At 47.2% G+C, this 16,077-nt stretch overlaps 1 protein-coding gene across 1 annotated transcript in view; it reads right to left on the reverse strand.

The window, feature by feature from the left end:
- Positions 1-16,077, reverse strand: part of LOC137374092 (coiled-coil domain-containing protein 122) — an 84,872-nt gene that overhangs the window by 22,838 nt on the left and 45,957 nt on the right. The window lies entirely within an intron of this gene.

A 16,077-nucleotide genomic window follows, 5' to 3' on the forward strand; every position in this document is an offset into this window, starting at 1 on the left:
CTGGCGGGCAAGATAAAGGAAAATACTAAGGCGTTTTACAAGTGTATTAAGAGCAAGAGGAGAACCAGGGGAAGAGTAGGGCCTATCAGGGGCCAAAGTGGCAATCTGTGTGTGGAGCCGGAGGATGTAGGTGAGGTTTTAAATGATTACTTTTCATCTGTGTTCACTATGGAGAAGGACAATGTAGGTGTAGAGATCAGGGAGGGGGATTGTGATATACTAGAACATATTAGCATTGAAAGGGAGGAAGTATTGGCTGTTTTAGTGGGCTTAAAAGTGGATAAATCCCCAGGCCCAGATGAGATGTATCCCAGGCTGTTATGTGAGGCGAGGGAGGAGATAGCAGGGGCTCTGACACAAATTTTCAAATTCTCTCTGGCTACAAGAGAGGTCAGAATCACAGAATAATACTGTGCAGAAATGGCCCTTCGGCTCATCGAGTCTGCACCGATGCATTAAAGACACCTGACCTTCTACCTAATCCCATTTGCCAGCACTTGGCCCATAGCCTTGAATGTTATGACGTGCCAAGTGCTCATCCAGGTACTTTTTAAAGGATGTGAGGCAACCCACCTCTACCACCCTCCCAGGCAGGGCATTCCAGACCGTCACCACCCTCTGGGTAAAAAGGTTCTTCCTCAAATCCCCCTTAAACCTCCCGCCCCTCACCTTAAACTTGTGACCCCTCGTAACTGACCCTTCAACTAAGGAGAACAGCTGTTCCCTATCCAACCTGTCCATGTCCCTCATAATCTTGTACACCTCGATCAGGTCACCTTTCAGTCTTCTCTGCTCCAGCGAAAACAACCCAAGTTTAGCCAACCTCTCTTCATAGCTTAAATGTTCCATCCCAGGTAACATCCTGGTGAATCGCCTCTGCACCCCCTCCAATGCAATCACATCCTTCCTATAATGTGGCGACCAGAATTGCACACAGTACTTCAGCTGTGGCCTTACCAAAGTTCTGTACTACTCCAACATGACCTCCCTGCTTTTGTACCAGAGAATTGGAGGACAGCGAATGTGGTACCATTATTGAAGAAGGATAGCAGGGATGAACCAGGTACTTACAGGCCAGTGAGTCTAACATCAGTGGTTAGGAAACGATTGGAAAAAGCTTTGAGGGACAGGATTAATCTCCACTTGGAGAGGCAGGGATTAATCATGGATAGTCAGCATAGCTTTGTCAGGGGGAGATCGTGTCTAACTAACTTGATTGAATTTTTCGAGGCGGTGACGAGATGTGTAGATGAGGGTAAAGCAGTTGATGTAGTCTACATGGACTTCAGTAAAGCTTTTAATAAGGTCCCGCATGGGAGAGAGCCCATGGGATCCAGGGCAAGTTGGTAAACTGGATCCAAAATTGGCTCATTGACAGGAAGCAGCAGTAATGGTCGAGGGTTGTTTTTGCGATTGGAAGCCTGTGACCAGTGGTGTACCACAGGGATCGGTGCTGGAACCCTTGCTGTTTGCAGTGTACTTTAATGATTTAGACATGATTATAGCAGGTATGATCAGTAAGTTTGCAGATGACATAAAAATTGGTGGTGTCGTAAATAGTTAGGAGGAAAGTCTTTGATTACAGGACGATATAGATGGGCTGGTAAGAAGGGCAGAGCAGTGGCAAATGGAATTGAATCCTGAGAAGTGATGCATTTTGGGAGGACTAACAAGGCAAGAGAATATACAATGGATGGTAGGACCCTAGGAAGTACAGAAGGACCTTGGTATACTTGTCCATAGATCACTGAAGGCAGCAGCACAGGTAGATTAGGTGGTTAGGAAGGCATATGGGATACTTGCCTTTATTAGCTGAAACACAGAACATAAGAGCAGGGAGGTTATGATAGAGCTGTATAAAACGCTAGTTAGGCCACAGCTGGAGTACTGTGTACAGTTCTGGTCGCCACACTATAGGAAGGATGTCATTGCACTGGAGAGGGTGCAGAGGAGATTCACCAGGATGTTGCCTGGGCTGGAGCATTTCAGCTATGAAGAGAGACTGAAAAGGCTAGGGTTGTTTTCCTTAGAGCAGAGAAGGCTGAGGGGGGACATGATTGAGGTATACAAAATTATGAGGGGCATAGATAGGTTAGATAGGAAAAAAGTTTTTCCGTTAGTGGAGGCATCAATAACCAGGGGGCATAGATTTAAGGTAAGGGGCAGGAGGTTTAGAGAGGATTTGAGGAAATTTCTTTTCACCCAGAGGGTGGTTGGAATCTGGAACGCACTGCCTGACGAGGTGGTTGAGGCAGGAAACCTCACAACATTTAACAAGTATTTAGATGAGCACTTGAAACACCATAGCATACAGTGCTGGAAAATGAGATTAGAATAGTTAGGTGCTTGATGGCCGGCACAGACATGATCTATCTGGTTCCCGGCTCTGGTATTGTTTTAGTATATTGATGTGGTACAATCTTTGATTTTTTTCTCTGGTCTGGGGTATTAATTAAGTAATTCACATGACTGACCTTTTTCCCTACAATAGATGGACTGCTTTTGGCTTTTAGAAATTTGCCTCGCAATGCTAACAGTAAGAGATCCTGGTCCTCTGGTTTAAATTCTCGGCTGCAGCTTTTTTATCTTCCTGCCTTTTCGTGATCAGCTGAGATGCTGTCAGGTGTTCTTTTGCTACAGCTCAGGCTTTAAAAAAGTCTCTCTCGAAAAGTGGACACATAATTTAGTGGTGTGGTTTCTACCCTTTGATACAGGAATTTTTCTTTAACTAGTTTCAGGGGGCCTCACCTCATGTCCAAAAACCAATTAAAATGGGCTGAAGCCTGTGGATTCATTTGGTAAAGCTTTCCTAGGGAGCAGCAAGAAAGCTATTCCTTTATCCCAGCCATGAAGGTAATCACAAAATGCCCTGATTGTGTTTTTCAGGGTTTGATGATAGAATTCCCGAGCCCCTTGAGACTGTTGGTGATATGCTGAAGATTTCAGCTTTTCGATACCAAATCTGTGTACTACTTCTTGGAAGGTTTGGGACATGAAATTAGTTCATTGATCAGACTGAATTTCTTAGGGCAAGCTGTATCATGTAAAAAGTTGGGCTAGCCCCTTGGCTACGGCTTTAGCAGTAATTTTCCTTAAGGGTATGGCTTTTGGGAATCGGGTGGCCATTTCCATGATGGTTAGGAGGTATTGGTAACCTGTCCTAGTTTCAGGTAAGGGTCCCACGCAATCGACCAGAATTCTGGTGAAGGGCTCCTCAAAGGCATGGATAGGGATTAGTGGAGCAGGTTTGATTGTGGGTTGTGGTTTCTCAATAACCTGTCAGGTATTGCAAAAGTTAAGCACATCCTTGTGTATTTGAGGCAAGTAAAAGTGTTGGATTATCTGGGTTGGGTCCTTCTGATACATGCCCAGCCATAAGGACTTCATGGGCAATCCTCAAAATCTTCCTACAATATTTAGGGGAGGGGAAACCACGATTTGGTGGACCACTGTCCACTCCTCCTCTGCAGGTTGCTGTGGAGATCTCCATTTTCTCATTAGTACTCCATTTTTAAAGTAATAAAACTCAGGAAATTTCTCTACTTCTGCCTCAGAACAGGTGGTCTGCTCTATTATTTTTAACTCTGGGTCTGCCTGCTGGGCTTCAATTAAAGAAAATTTACAATAGGCATCAACATGTTGCACCACAGACATCTGACAAAATTATTGACTCAGCCATGGACATGGGGGCAATTAATCTGTATATAAAATGTATAGCTATCCTAATGCCTTCAAAACACAGTCCGATTTAAAACATATTTCTCCCTATTTAGAAACATAGAAAATAGGAGCAGGAGTAGGCCATTCGGCCCTTCAGGCCTGCTCCGCCATTCAAAAAAGATCATGGCAGATCGTCTAATTCAGTACCCTGTTCCTGCTTTCTCCCCATATCCCTTGATCCCCTTGGCATTAATATATCTATATCCTTCTTGAATATATTTAATGACTTGGCCTCCACTGCCTTCTGAGGTAGAGAATTCCACAGGTTCACCACCCTCTGAGTGAAGAAATTTCTCCTCAACTCTGTTCTAAATGGCATACCTCATATCCTGAGACTGTGACCCCTGGTTCTGGACTCCCCAGCCATCGGGAACATCCCTGCATCTAGCCTGACGAGTCCTGTTAGAATTTTATAGGTTTCTATGAGATCCCATCTCATTCTTCTAAGCTCTAGTGAATATAGGCCGAGTCCACCCAATCTCTCCTCACACGACAAATCTGCCATCCCAGGAATCAGCCCAGTAAATCTTCTTTGCACTCCCTCCATGGCAAGAACATCCTTCCTCAGATAAGGCTGCGAGGTTTGCTAGCGTCACTCAGGAGGGTTTAAACTAGTGTGGCAGGGGGGTGGGAACCAGAGCAGTAGGACAGCAAGTGAAATAAATGAGGGGGAACTAGTAAATAAGGCCAGTAAGACTAAGAGGAAGAGCAGGCAGGGAGATGTTGCGGAGCACAGCGGGACTGGTGGTCTGAAGTGCATTTGTTTCAATGCGAGAAGTATAACAGGTAAGGCAGATGAACTTGGAGCTTGGATTAGTACTTGGAACTATGATTTTGTTGCTATTACAGAGACTTGGTTGAAGGAAGGACAGGATTGGCAGCTAAATGTTCCAGGATTTAGAAGCTTCAGGCGGGATAGAGGAGGATGTAAAAGGGGTGGGGGAGTTGCATTACTGGTTAAGGAGAATATCACAGCTGTACTGCGGGAGGACACCTCGGAGGGGTCATGCAGCGAGGCAATATGGGTGGAGCTCAGGAATAGGAAGGGTGCAGTCACGATGTTGGGGGCTTTCTACAGGCCTCCCAACAGCCAGCGTGAGGTAGAGGAGCAGATATATAGACAGATTTTGGAAAGATGTAAAGGTAACAGGGTTGCAGTGGTGGGTGATTTTAACTTCCCCTATATTGACTGGGACTCACTTAGTGCTAGGGGCTTGGATGGGGCAGAATTTGTAAGGAAAATCCAGGAGGGCTTCTTGAAACAATATGTAGATAGTCCAACTAGGGATGGGGCTGTACTGGATCTGGTATTGGGGAATGAGCCCGGCCAGGTAGTCGAAGTTTCAGTCGGGCAGTATTTCGGGAACAGTGACCATAATTCCATAAGTTTTAAGGTACTTGTGGATAAGGTGTGAAGATGCGAAAGTGGGGGAAGGCTAATTATAACAATATTAGGCAGGAACTGAAGAATTTAGATTGGGGGCGGCTGTTGGAGGGTAAATCAACATCTGACATGTGGGAGTCTTTCAAACATCAGTTGAGTAGAATCCAGGACCAGCATGTTCCTGTGAGGAAGAAGGATAAGTTTGGCAAGATTCAGGAACCTTGGATAACGCGGGATATTGTGAGCCTAGTCAAAAAGAAAAGGAAGCATTCATAAGGGCCGGAAAGCAAGGAAAAGACGAATCCCTGGAGGAATATAAAGACAGTAGGAAGGAACTTAAGCAAGGAGTCAGGAGGGCTAAAAGGGGTCACGAAAAGTCATTGGCAAACAGGATTAAGGATAATCCCAAGGCTTTTTATACATATATAAAGAGCAAGAGGGTAACGAGGGAAAGGGTTGGCCCGCTCAAAGACAGAGAAGGGAATCTATGTGAGGAGCCAGAGGAAATGGGCGAGGTACTAAATGAGTACTTTGCATCAGTAATCACCAAAGAGAAGGACTTGGTGGATGATGAGTCTAGGGAAGGGAGTGTAGATAGTCTCAGTCATCTCATTATCAAAAAGGAGGAGGTGTTGGGTGGCTTGCAAAGCATTAAGGTAGATAAGTCCCCAGGGCCTGATGGGATATACCCCAGAATACTGAGGGAAGCAAGGGAAGAAATTGCTGGGGCCTTGACAGAAATCTTTGCATCCTAATTGGCTACAGGTGAGGTCCCAGAGGACTGGAGAATAGCCAATGTTGTTCCTTTGTTTAAGAAGGGTAGCAAGGATAATCCAGGAAATTATAGGCCGGTGAGCCTTACATCAGTGGTAGGGAAGTTATTAGAGAGGATTCTTCGGGACAGGATTTACTCCCATTTGGAAACAAACGAACTTATTAGCGAGAGGCAGCATGGTTTTGTGAAGGGGAGGTCGTGTCTCACTAATTTGATAGAGTTTTTTGAGGAAGTGACCAAGATGATTGATGAAGGAAGGGCAGTGGATGTTATCTATATGGACTTCAGTAAAGCCTTTGACAAGGTCCCTCATGGCAGACTGATACAAAAGGTGAAGTCACACGGGATCAGAGGTGAGCTGGCAAGATGGATACAGAACTGGCTCTGTCATAGAAGACAGAGGGTAACAGTGGAAGGGTGCTTTTCTGAATGGAGGGATGTGACTAGTGGTGTTCCGCAGGGATCAGTGCTGGGACCTTTGCTCTTTGCAGTATATATAAATGATTTGGAGGAAAATGTAGCTGGTCTGATTAGTAAGTTTGCGGGATGACACAAAGGTTGGTGGAGTTGCGGATAGTGATGAGGATTGTCAGAGGATACAGCAGGATATAGATCGGTTGGAGACTTGGGCAGAGAAATGGCAGATGGAGTTTAATCCGGACAAATGTGAGGTAATGCATTTTCGAAGATCTAATGCAGGTGGGAAGTATACAGTAAATGGCAGAACCATTAGGAGTATTGAAAGGCAGAGCGATCTGGGCGTACAGGTCCACAGGTCACTGAAAGTGGCATTGCAGGTGGATAAGGTAGTCAAAAAGGCATACGGCATGCTTACCTTCATCGGTCGGGGCATAGAGTATAAAAATTGGCAAGTCATGCTGCAGCTTTACAGAACTTTAGTTAGTCCACACTTAGAATATTGCGTGCAATTCTGGTCGCCACACGACCAGAAGGACGTGGAGGCTTTGGAGAGGGTACAGAAGAGGTTTACCAGGATGTTGCCTGGTCTGGAGGGCATTAGCTATGAGGAGAGGTTGGATAAACTCGGATTGTTTTCACTGGAACAACGGAGGTGGAGGGGTGACATGATAGAGGTTTACAAAGTTATGAGCGGCATGGACAGAGTGGATAGTCAGAAGCTTTTTCCCAGGGTGGAAGAGTCAGTTACTAGGGAACATAGGTTTAAGGTGAGAGGGGCAAAGTTTAGAGGGGATGTGCGAGGCAAGTTCTTTACACAGAGGGTGGTGAGTGTCTGGAACTTGCTGCCGGGGGAGATGGTGGAAGCAGGTACGATAATGACTTACCTGAGGCGTCTTGACATATACATGAATAGGATGGGAATAGAGGGATACGGTCCCCGGAAGTGCAGAAGGTTTTAGTTTAGGCAGGCATCAAGATCGGCGCAGGCTTGAAGGGCCGAATGGCCTGTTCCTGTGCTGTACGGTTCTTTGTTCAAAACTGCACACAGTACTCCAGATGTGGTCTCACCAAGGCCCTGTTTAACTGCATTAAGACATCCTTGCTCCTGCACTCAAATCCTCTTGCAATGAAGGCCAACATACCAGTCGCCTTCCTAACTTCTTGCTGCATCTGAATGCTTGTTTTCAGCGACTGGTGTACAAGGACACGCAGGTCTTGTTGCACCTCCCCCTTTCTCAATCTATCACCATTCAGATAATATGCCTTTCTGTTTTTACAACCAAAGTGGATAACCTCACATTTATCAATGATGTACTGCATCTGCCATGCATTTGTGCACGCACCCAACTTGCCCAAATCACATTGGAGCCTCTTTGCATCCTCCTCACAGCTCACATTCCCCCCCAGTTTTGTGTCGTCTGCGAACTTGGAAATATTACATTTAGTTCCCTCGCCCAAGTCATTGATATATACTGTGAATAGTTGGGCCCAAGCACTGATCCCTGAGGTACCCCACTAGTCACTGACTGCCACCCAGAAAATGACCCGTTTATTCTTATTCTCTGTTTCATGTCTGTCAACCAATTCTCAATCCATGTCAGTATATTACCCCCAATCCCATGTGCTTTAATTTTGCATACTAACCGCCTATGTGGGACCTTATCAAAAGCCTTCTGAAAATCCAAATATACCACATCCACTGGTTCTCCCTTATCCATTCTACTAGTTCTTTCTCTTTCTTTGGCCTTCTTATCTCGAGAGACAATGGGTAAGTGCCTGGAGGTGGTCAGTGGTGTGTGGAGCAGCGCCTGGAGTGGCCATAAAGGCCAATTCTAGACTGACAGGCTCTTCCACAGGTGCTGCAGAAAAATTTGTTTGTCGGGGCTGTTACACAGTTGGCTCTCCCCTTGCGCCTGTCTTTTTTCCTGCCAACTGCTAAGTCTCTTCGACTCGCCACACTTTAGCCCCGCCTTTATGGCTGCCCGCCAGCTTTGGCGAACGCTGACAACTGACTCCCACGACTTGTGATCAATGTCACAGGACTTCATGTCGTGTCTGCAGACGTCTTTAAAGCGGAGACATAGACGGCCGGTGGGTCTGATACCAGTGACGAGCTCGCTGCACGATGTGTCTTTGGGGATCCTGCCATCTTCCATGCAGCTCACATGGCCAAGCCATCTCAAGCGCCGCTGACTCAGTAGTGTGTATAAGCTGGGGATGTTGTCCACCTTGAGGACTTCTGTGTTGGAGGGCCTGTGTTGGTCCTGCCACCTGATCCCAAGTATTCTCCGGAGGCAGCGAAGATGGAATGAATTGAGACGTCGCTCTTCGCTGACATACGTTGTCCAGGCCTCGCTGCCATAGAGCAAGGTACTGAGGACACAGGCTTGATACACTCGGACTTTTGTGCTCCGTGTCAGTGTGCCATTTTTCCACACTCTCTTGGCCAGTCTGGACATAGTCTGGAAGCCTATGCGCTTGTTGATTTCTGTATCTAGAGACAGGGTACTGGTGATAGTTGAGCCTAGGTAGGTGAACTCTTGAACCACTTCCAGAGCGTGGTCGCCAATATTGATGGATGGAGCATTTCTGACGTCCTGTCCCATGATGTTCGTTTTCTTGAGGCTGATGGTTAGGCCAAATTCATTGCAGGCAGCCGCAAACCTGTCGATGAGACTCTGCAGGCACTCTTCAGTGTGAGATGTTAAAGCAGCATCGTCAGCAAAGAGGAGTTCCCTGATGAGGACCTTCCGTACTTTGGACTTCGCTCTTAGACGGGCAAGGTTGAACAACCTGCCCCCTGATCTTGTGTGGAGGAAAATTCCTTCTTCTGAGGACTTGAACGCATGTGAAAGCAGCAGGGAGAAGAAAATCCCAAAAAGTGAGGGTGCGAGAACACAGCCCTGTTTCACGCCACTCAGGATAGGAAAGGGGTCTGATGAGGAGCCACCATGTTGAATTGTGCCTTTCATATTGTCATGGAATGAGGTGATGATACTTAGTAGCTTTGGTGGACATCCAAAAGTTTCTAGTAGTCTGAAGAGACCACGTCTGCTGATGAGGTCAAAGGCTTTGGTGAGATCAATGAAAGCAATGTAGAGGGGCATCTGTTGTTCACAGCATTTCTCCTGTATCTGACGAAGGGAGAACAGCATGTCAACGGTCGATCTCTCTGCACGAAAGCCACACTGTGCCTCAGGGTAGACGCGCTCGGCCAGCTTCTGGAGCCTGTTTAGAGCGACTCGAGCAAAGACTTTCCCCACTAAGCTGAGCAGGGAGATTCCACGGTAGCTGTTGCAGTCACCGCGGTCACCTTTGTTTTTATAGAGGGTGATGATATTGGCATCGCGCATGTCCTGAGGTACTGCTCCCTCGTCCCAGCACAGGCATAGCAGTTCATGTAGTGCTGAGAGTATAGCAGGCTTGGCATTCTTGTTTATTTCAGGGGTAATGCTGTCCTTCCCAGGGGCTTTTCCGCTGGCTAGAGAATCAATGGCATCACTGAGTTCCGATTTGGTTGGCTGCATGTCCAGCTCAACCATGACTGGTAGAGGCTGGGCTGCATTGAGGGCAGTCTCAGTGACAACATTCTCCCTGGAGTACAGTTCTAGGTAGTGCTCAACCCAGCGGTCCATTTGCTTGCGTTGGTCAGTGATTATGTCCTCTGATTTAGATTTGAGGGGGGCGGTCTTCTTGATGGTTGGCCCAAGAGCTCGCTTAATGCCATCATACATTCCTCTGATGTTTCCGGTGTCTGAGGTCAGCTGAATATGACTGAATAGGTGTTGCCAGTAGTCGTTTGCGCAGCGCCTGGCTGTTCTTTGTGCAGTGCTTCTGGCTGCTTTAAGTGCGACGGATGTTAACTCGCTGGGGGCTTTCTTGTAGTTCAACAGTGCAATGCACTTAGCGGCTATGACAGGTTCCAGCTCTTCATTATGAGATTGAAACCAGTCTGCATTTCTCTTCGTACTTTTGCCGTAGGTGGTCAAAGCTGACTCATAGATGGCGTCTCTGATGTAGGCCCACTTGGTCTCAGCATCCCCTGTGGGAGTGTTTTGAAGGGCTGTTACAAGTGAATTTAGAAATTTTTCTTACAGCTGTGGGTGAGAAATTCTGCTCGTGTTGATGCGTGGGTGGCCCTTCTGCTTGAAATGATGCAACTTCTTTGGTCTGAGTCTAACCTTGCTGCACACCAGGGAGTGGTCGGTGTCGCAGTCCGCACTGTGGAAGCTGCGTGTGATTTGAACACTGTTTAAGGCGGCTCGCCTTGTGACAATGAGGTCTAGCTGGTGCCAACGACGTGATCTCGGGTGCCTCCATGAAACCTGGTGACAGGGTTTAGTGTGAAAGAACAAGCTGGTGATGCAGAGGTTATGATAGGTACACAACTCAAGCAGTCTCTGCCCGTTCTCATTCATCCTTCCAACGCCATAGTGCCCAAGGCAGGAGGGCCATGAGTCATGGTCGGCCCCAACCCTGGCATTAAAGTCCCCCAGCAGGAATAGGTGTTCGGTGTTGGGGATGCTGGTAATGATGTTATGGAGTTCCTCGTAGAACTGATCTTTAGCTTCATGTGGGGAGCAGAGTGTTGAAGCACAGATGCTGAGTAGGTGTACTGGACCAGAGGTGGTGAGCAGTCGGATGGACAGTATGCGTTCCAAGCCATTTGAGGGAGGCTCTATCATGCTGAGCAAGGAGTTTCTGATGGCGAAGCCCACTCCATGCTGTCTTGGTTCTTCAGGATCCCTGCCCTGCCAGAAGAAGGTGTTGTCTTGCTCTGCTAGAGATCCACTTGCGTGACTCCTGAAGTGCTGCAATGTCCACATTGAGTCTACTGAGCTCGTTGTTAATGATGGCAGTCTTCCGAGAATCGTTGATTTGTGTAAGGTCTTCCGACAGGCCAGGACACATAGTTCTGACGTTCCAGCTTGCAAAGTGAAGGGCTGGTACCTTCTTTCCTTTTTTCCTGTTGTTTGGTGCGGTGTTTCAGTCCACCTTTCGGGCAATGTCCCTGAGCTCCAAGCACCCATTGAAGCAGGTAGACTGTGGCGGGACAGAACCTTATTGATTGGGGGCTGCCCGGTTTGAGGTGGGCGGTAGCTGTCCAGTGAGGTGCGATGACCTCTCTCACCGACAAAGGCAACCCGTGGCACCCAGTTTCTACGCCAATTTATCTGGACTTATAACCCGTAACTGCTGCCTTCTGTGTTGTTTCCGTCGCTGTGAGGCAACTATGGAGTGACCTCTCCATGGCGCATGCCTGGGCGAATTTATGGAGGTTGAGAGTTGCCCAGTCAGCAAAACCCCCCTCTCGGCCTTTCTGGTGGGGTCCAAAGGAGTGCAGAGCACGACGTTCGGCACCGGTATGGCTGCAGGAACTGCCGGAAACATGCCAAAGACACATGACCGCCTACGGGGTTCCGCTCCGGATTTTCTGTTAGGGTTTACTCCCTTAGCCTTGGTCTCTCCCGAGACGCCCACAAGGCAGTGGGGTTGTTAAGGCCCCTACACAGGTGTAGGATGATGCCGGTGGGAGGAGGGGGTCCGAGGGGGAGGGGTGGAGGGAAGGGGGTGCGAGGGGGAGCTGGGAAGGGGGCTGTAAGGGGGTGGGGGGTGCAGGGGGAAGATGGTGCAAGGTGGGGGCTGGGACGGGGTTGTGAGGGGGTGAGCTGAGAGAGTGGAGCAGGGAAGGGGAAGGGGGGCGTGGATGGGGGGGAAGGGGGAAGGGAAGGGGGGGGGGGAAAGCGGGTGCAGATAATAAGCCATTTCCTCAGTTCCCACCATCGACGTCTGGAAAGCTCATCTGCGTCCTTCAGGAGGTGAAGCAAGCATCTTTTGGCAGACTCACTAAGGGTTTTTTGGTGTGGTTTATATAAAGGCAGACAGCATTGCCGAGTGCGCTGCAGATGCTCTCCGAGCCATCTCCCGCGGGCCCTTTGAAGTTGCGGCCGAGGAGCTGTTCGTGGATTTTTGGGTGTTCGGGGCACCTTTTCGCAAGACTTCCCTAGGGTCCCGCTGATCCTTCTTCTCTTCAATGGACTTACCGCACGCCGTGGCCGCGGACACTTTGGACAGTGAAGACAGCAGGATCGGAGATCAAAGTATCACCGGCTGTACTTTTCAGTTTCGTCTGGATCAATTTCGTTGAGAAAACAAAGAGCAGGTGTGGCTGGGGGAGGGCAGTGGGCACAGGTAACATAAACTAAACTAACTGTTAGCTTTTAGTTAGGGCTAAAATGAACTGATTTAAAGAGCCAGGCGAGTTTAAACAGTTTAAGAGGGTAGATTGGGGGAGAAAACACTAAGAATGGGAGCAGATGGCCATGGATAGAGTTGAACAGCAAGGAAGCTTCCTAGGGAGCGTACAGCCCAGGAGCCATCTTGCCATCTACTAGTTACATCCTCAAAAAACTCCAGTAGATTTGTTAAGCATGATTTCCCTTTCGTAAACCCATGCTGACTTTGTCCAATCCCGTTTATACTTTCCAGATGTTCTGCTATCACATCCTTTATACTCTAGCATTTTCCCCACCACTGATGTAAGGCTAACTGGTCTGTAATTCCGTTTTTTTTCTCCCTCCTTTTTTAAATAGTGGGGTTACATTTGCCACCCTCCAATCTGTAGGAACTGCTCCAGTCGACAGAATTTTGGAACATGACCACTGATGTATCCACTATTTCCAGGGCCATTTCCTTTACGACTCTGGGATGTAGATTATCAGGCCCTGGGGATTTGTCAGCCTTTAACCCCATTAATTTCCCCAGCACTTTTTTTTTTACTAATACTGATTTCCTTCAGTTCCTCCCTCTCATTAGACCCTTGGTTCCCTAACATTTCTGGGAGGTTATTTGTGTCCTCCTTTGTGAAGACAGAACCAAAGTATGTGTTTAATTGTTCTGCCATTTCTTTGTTCCCCATTATAATTTCCCCCCATTTCTGACTGTAAGGGACCTACGTTTGTCTTCACTAATCTTTTTCTCTTCAGATATTTATAGAAGCTTTTACTCTGTTGTCCCCCGCTTAATCAACCTCTTTTTCCTCCTTTGCTGAATTCCAAACTGCTCCCAATCCTCAGACTTGCTGCTTTTTCTGGCAAATGTTATATGCCTCCTCTTTGGACCTAATACTATCCCTAATTTCTTTTGTAAACCATGGTTGAGCCACCTCTCCGGTTTTATTTTTGCGACAGACAGGAATGAATAATTGTTGTAATTCATGCACACGTTCTTTAAACATTATTCACTGCCTATCCACCGTCAACCCTTTTAGTAAAGTTCCCCAATCTACCACAGCCAACTCGTGCCTCATACCTTCGTAGTTTCCTTTATTTAGATTCAGGATCCTAGTCTCTGTAATCGCAACTATATCATAACCGTTTATATCTATTTGCGCTATTAATTCACCTACCTTATTGAGAATGCTCCGCACATTAAGACACAATGCCTTTAGACTTGTCTTTTTAACATTGTTAGTCATTTTCGCTTTATTTTGCACTGTGGCCCCATTTGATTCTCACCCTTGTTTTTTCTGCTTTCCACTTTTGCTTCTTACCTTTCTGTCTTTCACTTCTATCCTTGTTTCCCCTTCCTCTGTCTCCCTGCTCAGATTCCCATCCCCCTGCCATTCTAGTTTAAACCCTCCCCGACAGCACTAGCAACCCCCCTCCTCCCCAAGGAAATTGGTCCCAGTCCTGCCCAGATGCAACTCGTCCATCTAGTACTAGTCCCACCTTCCCCGGAACCAGTCCCAATGTCCCAGGAATCTGAATCCCTCCCCCGACATTATTTCTCCAGCCACGTATTCAACTGAAATATCCTGCTATTTCTGCTCTCGCTAGCACGTGGCACTGGTAGTAATCCTGAGATTACTACCTTTGAGGTCCTACTTTTTAATTTACATCCAACTCCCTATATTCAGCTTGTAGGACCTTATTCCTTTTTTACCTATGTCGTTGGTACCGATATGTACCACGACAACTGGCTGCTTGCCCTCTCCCCTCAGAATGCCCTGCAGCCACTTAAGAGACATCCTTGACCCTAGCACCAGGGAGGCAACATACTATCCTGGAGTCTCTTTTGCGGCTGCAGAAATGCCTGTCTGTTCCCCTTACGATTGAATCCCCTATCACTATAACCCTGCCACTCTTCTTCCTCCCCTCCTGTGCAGCAGAACCACCCATGGTGCCATGAACTTGGCTCTTGCTGCTTTCCCCTGTGCCATCTCCCCCAACAATATCCAAAGCGGTATATCTGTTAGAAAGGGGGATGGCCACAGTGGAGATACCTGATATTGTCTTTGCTTGCACAAGTAGTTATTGTCTACGCACACACTTGATGTAAAGAAGTGGAGAATCCGGATAGCTGTCCATCTGTCAGGAGTGATCTTGATCTTTCGTTTACTAAAGAAGTTGAAGCGCTTGTCAAGAGAAAGAAGAAGGCTTATGTGAGGATGAGACGTGAAGGCTCAGTTAGGGCGCTTGAGAGTTACAAGCTAGCCAGGAAGAATCTAAAGGGAGAGCTAAGAAAAGCAAGGAGAGGACACGAGAAGTCATTGGCGGATAGGATCAGGGAAAACCCTAAGGCTTTCTATAGGTATATCAGGAATAAAAGAATGACTAGAGTTAGATTAGGGCCAATCAAGGATAGTAGTGGGAAGTTGTGTGTGGAATCAGAGGAGATAGGGGAAGCGTTAAATGAATATTTTTCGTCAGTATTTACAGTAGAGAAAGAAAATGTTGTCGAGGAGAATACTGAGATTCAGACTACTAGGCTAGATGGGATTGAGGTTCACAAGGAGGAGGTGTTAGCAATTTTGGAAAGTGTGAAAATAGATAAGTCCCCTGGGCCAGATGGGATTTATCCTAGGATTCTCTGGGAAGCCAGGGAGGAGATTGCAGAGCCTTTGTCCTTGATCTTTATGTCGTCATTGTCGACAGGAATAGTGCCGGAAGACTGGAGGATAGCAAATGTTGTCCCCTTGTTCAAGAAGGGGAGTAGAGACAGCCCTGGTAATTATAGACCTGTGAGCCTTACTTCGGTTGTGGGTAAAATGTTGGAAAAGGTTATAAGAGACAGGATTTATAATCATCTTGAAAAGAATAAGTTCATTAGCGATAGTCAGCACGGTTTTGTGAAGGGTAGGTCGTGCCTCACAAACCTTATTGAGTTTTTCGAGAAGGTGACCAAACAGGTGGATGAGGGTAAAGCAGTGGATGTGGTGTATATGGATTTCAGTAAGGCGTTTGATAAGGTTCCCCACGGTAGGCTATTGCAGAAAATACGGAAGTATGGGGTTGAAGGTGATTTAGAGCTTTGGATCAGAAATTGGCTAGCTGAAAGAAGACAGAGGGTGGTGGTTGATGGCAAATGTTCATCCTGGAGTTTAGTTACTAGTGGTGTACCGCAAGGATCTGTTTTGGGGCCACTGCTGTTTGTCATTTTTATAAATGACCTGGAAGAGGGTGTAGAAGGGTGGGTTAGTAAATGTGCGGATGACACGAAGGTCGGTGGAGTTGTGGATAGTGCCGAAGGATGTTGTAGGGTACAGAGGGACATAGACAGGCTGCAGAGCTGGGCTGAGAGATGGCAAATGGAGTTTAATGTGGAAAAGTGTGAGGTGATTCACTTTGGAAGGAGTAACAGGAATGCAGAGTACTGGGCTAATGGGAAGATTCTTGGTAGTGTAGATGAGCAGAGAGATCTTGGTGTCCAGGTACATAAATCCCTGAAAGTTGCTACCCAGGTTAATAGGGCTGTTAAGAAGGCATATGGTGTGTTA

Source organism: Heterodontus francisci, chromosome 10 (assembly GCF_036365525.1).
Source record: "Heterodontus francisci isolate sHetFra1 chromosome 10, sHetFra1.hap1, whole genome shotgun sequence".
In the NCBI taxonomy this organism is placed as follows: Eukaryota; Metazoa; Chordata; class Chondrichthyes; order Heterodontiformes; family Heterodontidae; genus Heterodontus; species Heterodontus francisci.